At 36.9% G+C, this 5,000-nt stretch overlaps 1 protein-coding gene across 3 annotated transcripts in view; it reads left to right on the top strand.

Moving 5' to 3' along the window:
• LOC124953028 (protein dachsous) overlaps positions 1-5,000 on the top strand; it is a 296,657-nt gene that overhangs the window by 155,455 nt on the left and 136,202 nt on the right. The window contains exon 1 of one of the 3 annotated variants that reach the window (XM_047503823.1): positions 2,167-2,412. The exons of the other annotated variants lie outside the window; for them this stretch is intronic. The gene's annotated coding sequence lies outside the window, so the exon portion shown is untranslated. Of the gene's footprint in view, positions 1-2,166; positions 2,413-5,000 lie in introns of those variants that run through there. 3 annotated transcript variants of the gene reach the window in all.

The raw sequence follows: 5,000 nt of genomic DNA on the forward strand, positions 1-5,000 counted from the left end.
CTTTTTTACCTCAACAGAATTTCCTGTTCTTTGGAGTCCGAGCCATCGTTTCTCGTTTCAACGAATTGAAAAAGATCGCTCACACGTTCATCGCTAATCTCGATGAAATATCTTTCGGCAAAGGAAAAAGAATTGTTCGTTAAGTAAATCGAAATTAGATAGGACTATTAGTAGGACAATAAAATGACTGACCGAACGTTTTTTTAAAAGTCGTATTTTTAACTGACCGAGGATTCAAAGGTCACCCGGAGAAGCACGACGAAGGCGCACACCATTTCGCGACTAATTAATGAACGTTGCTTCGATCAATTTACATTTACGAAGCGCATTCGCCACAAGCAACAGAAGCTCCCTCTCTTTCATCTTCTTCTACTTCTTCTTCTTCTTCTTCTTATTCTTCTTCTTCTTCTTCTTCTTCTTTTTCTCGCTTCTCTTTTTCTTCTTCTTCTTCTTCTTCTTCCTTTTCGATACTGTTACGACGGTAGGGGTGCGAAGGAAGGGGTGTAGCTTCGTTAGCGCCTGAAGAGACGTCTGAAAGATTCACCGAGCACGACCTCTCCCATGAATACCATCGTGAAAAAGGTCCTCCTCTTGTCGTTCTTGTAGTCGAAGTACTTTGTGAGGAGGAAACTGTGTCGTCGACATGTTGCGTATATTTCTTTGGGTGCGAACGAACTCAAGAAAGTCCGAAAGAAAAAAGAAAAAAGAAAAAAAAAAACAAAACAAAACAAAAATCAAAGAAAAAAAAAGAACTAACAAAAAGGAAAGGAAAAAGAAAAAAAGAAGAAACTTAATTAATAATCCTTTTATGGTGGACTAACCAAAGACCTTTCTTTGTTTATATAATGGAGAGAGAGAGAGAGAGAGAGTTGGATGAGAAGAATCGATAAAGTAAAAAAAAAAAATTTCTATTCCTTCGTAAATATTCTTTAACGATCATTAATCATCTTGGTTAATATTCGTTTCAATCGATAAATATCGACGATGATAATTTATTAATGAAAGTATAATTGCAAAGAGCAACGTTCCTGACTATCGATTTTCCACTTCGATTATGAGAACGAGGCAAAATAGGAAAGTATCAAAGACCATGTTTCGTCTTATTGCTCATTGCGTATAAACCAGTGTTTAATTTTTAAACAAATTACAAAGGAAGAATGGAAATATAAATGTTATTTAGAATTTGAACGTGGGAAGAGAATTTATTCTCGTTAAGTTTTTAGATTACATTGGAGAATTCTTTGATATTTGAAAATCGCAACGATGTGAAAAAAGATGAAGGGGGGAAAAAGAAAGAAAAAGAAAAGGAAAAGGAAAAGGAAAAAGAGAAAGAAAAAGGAAAAAGAGGAAACCACCAGGGAGTGGATCCTCCTAGCAGGTAATCGTCATTACGTCGTCTCGTGTAAATAGCATCCAGCCGCGAGGGACACCTACTCCTCGCTTCGTACGGAACTTTCGAAAAGGATGATTATTTTATCTCACTCAAGGTTCTATCCCGAGGAGGTTCGCGGCTAATTTTGCGGTCGACGTTGAAAGAGGATTGTCGAGAGAGAGAGAGAGAGAGAGAGAGAGAGAGAGAGAGAGAGAGAGAGAGAGAGAGAGAGAAAGGAAAAAAATGCGATTTTACTACTCCAACGTTATTTACAGTCACAGGAAAATGAAAATTGCTTTGTTGTCCTTGATTATTTCTTTCTCCCATGTCTATCTCGATGTCTCCACGCTAATCTCTTTTTAAAATCTCTCTTTTCTATTGTTTAATGTCACGCTCATATTCTACAATATATATATAAACATATATATGTATGTATAGAAAGTATAGAAATTATTCTTTCATTCATAATCTTTTATATATATATATATATATATATATATATATATATATATATATATGTATGTATATATGTGTGTGTAAATATAAATTCCTTTATTTGTTTGTACATTTTCTTTTTACATTTTATAATTCCAACGAAGAGAAAAGTATAAAATAAATAATATTTCACAACGTTATATAAATTGTATTATGGTTATGTAAATATACAGAATGTATGTACATACATACATTCAATTCGTTTGCTTTTAATAAATAAAAAAAGAAAAAGTATTAATGGCGATATACGCACAACACGCGTAGTAGTAAACAAACTTAACGTCGTAGAACGATGAGAGGTTGGATAACATAACACCAATTAGTCATCTGTTACTCGTCGAAGGATAAACATCGATTTCAACGAAAGTACGTTCTCTAAGGTTCGTACGTAGTATTTTACGTAGTATTTTCAAGGCGTAGTCTCTTAGAGATTATACGAATATCTTTGAATCTCGAGCTTGTCGAATCTTTAACAGCAACGTCACCATCGTTCTACCGTCGTGAATACCACGAATTGCCTCTGCGGTTGGACGTAAAACAATCAGGTAAAGATTTTTTTGTCTCTTTCGGAGTTACTTGTTCCGCGGCCAAGCAACGAACAACGTTATATCCACGAATGTTCTGTGCTGGACTACTGACTGGCCTGAGAGAGAGAGAGAGAGAGAGAGAGAGAGAGAGAGAGAGAGAGAGAGAGAGAGAGAGAGAGATAGATAGCCTTTACGGTCGGCCAACGCGATTAAAGTTTTTGCAGAAGAATGGCTCTCAGGAAGAGGGCAAAGAGAAGAAGAGGGAGGGAGAGAGAGAGAGAGAGAGAGAGATAGAGAGAGAGAGAAAAAAGAAATTGCAATGGATGGAAATGTCGTCGAAACGTTCAAGGACATTACCTTCGATCTTATATTTTAATCTTCAAACTTTTTACGCGACTTCGATCAAGAGAATCGAACGTGATAGGAAAATAAGAACGAAAAGAATGACGGCGTGGTTATTTTCGTGGAAGAGCCCGACGTTTCTTTCTCAATGATTTCCGATTGTTCGTCAATTTCATCAGTTACATTGTATATTTTTTTTTTTTTTTCCTTTTTTTTTTCTTTTTCCTTTCTTTTTTTCTTTTCTTCCTTTTTTTCTGTTCTTTTCTTTTTTTTTCTTTTTTTTTTTCTTTTTCTTCTTCTCTTAAGATTAGTCGAAGAAACGAAAGGGTCGACGCGTGAGGGCTGCCATGAGGTGCAAACCTCATACACCTGGATCGTTACATCGTGAATCAGCGATTGCTTTTACCAAGTCCGAAGGATATTGAAATCGAGGGCTTCGAAGAGATAGATAGAATGAGAAGGAGAGAGAGACTGAGTGAGACAGAAAGAGAGAGAGAGAGAGAGAGAGAGAGAGAGAGAGAGAGAGAGAGAGAGAGAGAGAGAAAGGGTATGTTGGGACTCGATTTACGAAGATGAGGCGCGCTCGATTTACCTCGTCTTCTCCGCCTTCTTCGATGACGCCGACCTTCGTTCGTAACATCTCGTATACTGGCGTCGATGATTATCCCGATGAAACTCTTTCTCTCTCTCTCTCTCTATCTATCTATCTATCTATCTATCTATCTATCTATCTATCTATCTATCTATCTATCTATCTATCTATCTATCTATCTCATTTTTTCTCGTCTCTTCTATTTTTTTTTTTATCATACCTAAATGCCTATTACGCGTCGTTAATGTCGAATATCTTGCAAGTTAGTCACGAATAACGTTAAACATTTCCCAAATCTTTCCTATGAAATTTTCAATGATTCACGATTAATAAGCACTTTACCATAGATTTTCCATTTGACAGATCACGAATTCTATCGAAGAATTTTCATGGACGTTTTATTGTTTATTCGCATCGTAAGGATATATTCCTTTGGACGATTGACGTTTGCTCGAAATCGCGCCCCGTCACGATTATATAGCATCGTGAAGTCATTCGAAAGTTCGATGACGTCACGACGTAACAAAATGAAATTTAGATTGGTCCGTCAGGGCCTATTAAAATCTATGTGAATAGATTCAATAAAGTCGAACGATAAGATCGCGAGATGAAAATAATGAATGGAAAAGCGAGAGAAGAGTTCCTCTCTTCTTTCGGGAGGGCCGCCGATCTTTGAGAGTTACTATCGAAATCTCGATCATCGTGGATCAATCACCAATATCAATATCAAGAATGACACCAAGGTACGAGTCTATTAGGCAGCTCGATAACCACCGAACGCCACGTTCTTCGAGACACGCTGTGTCCCTATCGTCAGACCCCATCGGCATTCCTTATCGACGCGATAATAATTTATTACCTTGTCCCACGTTCCCGGTGTCTTTTCTCCTTTTCGTTCGCATTCGTAAGAATAGGAAGAAGGGATTTTTTTTTTTTTTTCTTCTTCTTCCTTTTTTTTTTTTTTTTTTTTCTTTTTTTCCTTTTCTTTTAAAGAGGCCTATGACAATTTAAAGACCAAATTCTGACTCAAAGTAGTCAAGGAATTTTTATCGGGCCGACGAATCTTCAAATTTTTCTATCATCAAACGAAATCAGATGTAAGAATTAGGTAAACGACGTTACTTTTCGATCAGATAATTAAATACCTTATTTTTCTTCTATCTCTCTTTTCTTTTTCTCTTTCTTTCTTTCCTTTTTTCTTTTCTCTCTCTCTCTCTCTCTCTCTCTCTCTCTCTCTCTCTCTCTTTCTCTCACTCTGGATTGGTTCCTTTTCTCATTCAATAAATTGTCATTAAATAACGTGGCAAGGATCGATAATACGTTCGTCGTCGATCATATTAATGACCTATATAAAAGTTTGATTTCGCGAAAAGGGTTGCGCGATCGTGATCGAACGTAACAACAAAGTTCGTTTTCAAAGGACGAACAAAGGAATGGAGAAGAGTAAGGGAGAAAATAAACGGGTCCTTAGTAATAGCGGGAATGCTTTCGTGTCGATGGCCGAGGTTATTGGTATGTTTTTTAGGCCTTTATTACGTCTATCGCAGTCGGGAGTCGAGTCGACGCCAACACGTCGTAAGTCATTCGGGTGGTACGGCCGAAACGTGATAAATGGTTTCTCCTTGGTCGATAAAAAGCAAAGAAAAAAAAAAAAAAAAAGAAAAGAAAAAGA

Source organism: Vespa velutina, chromosome 11 (assembly GCF_912470025.1).
Source record: "Vespa velutina chromosome 11, iVesVel2.1, whole genome shotgun sequence".
NCBI lineage: Eukaryota > Metazoa > Arthropoda > Insecta > Hymenoptera > Vespidae > Vespa > Vespa velutina.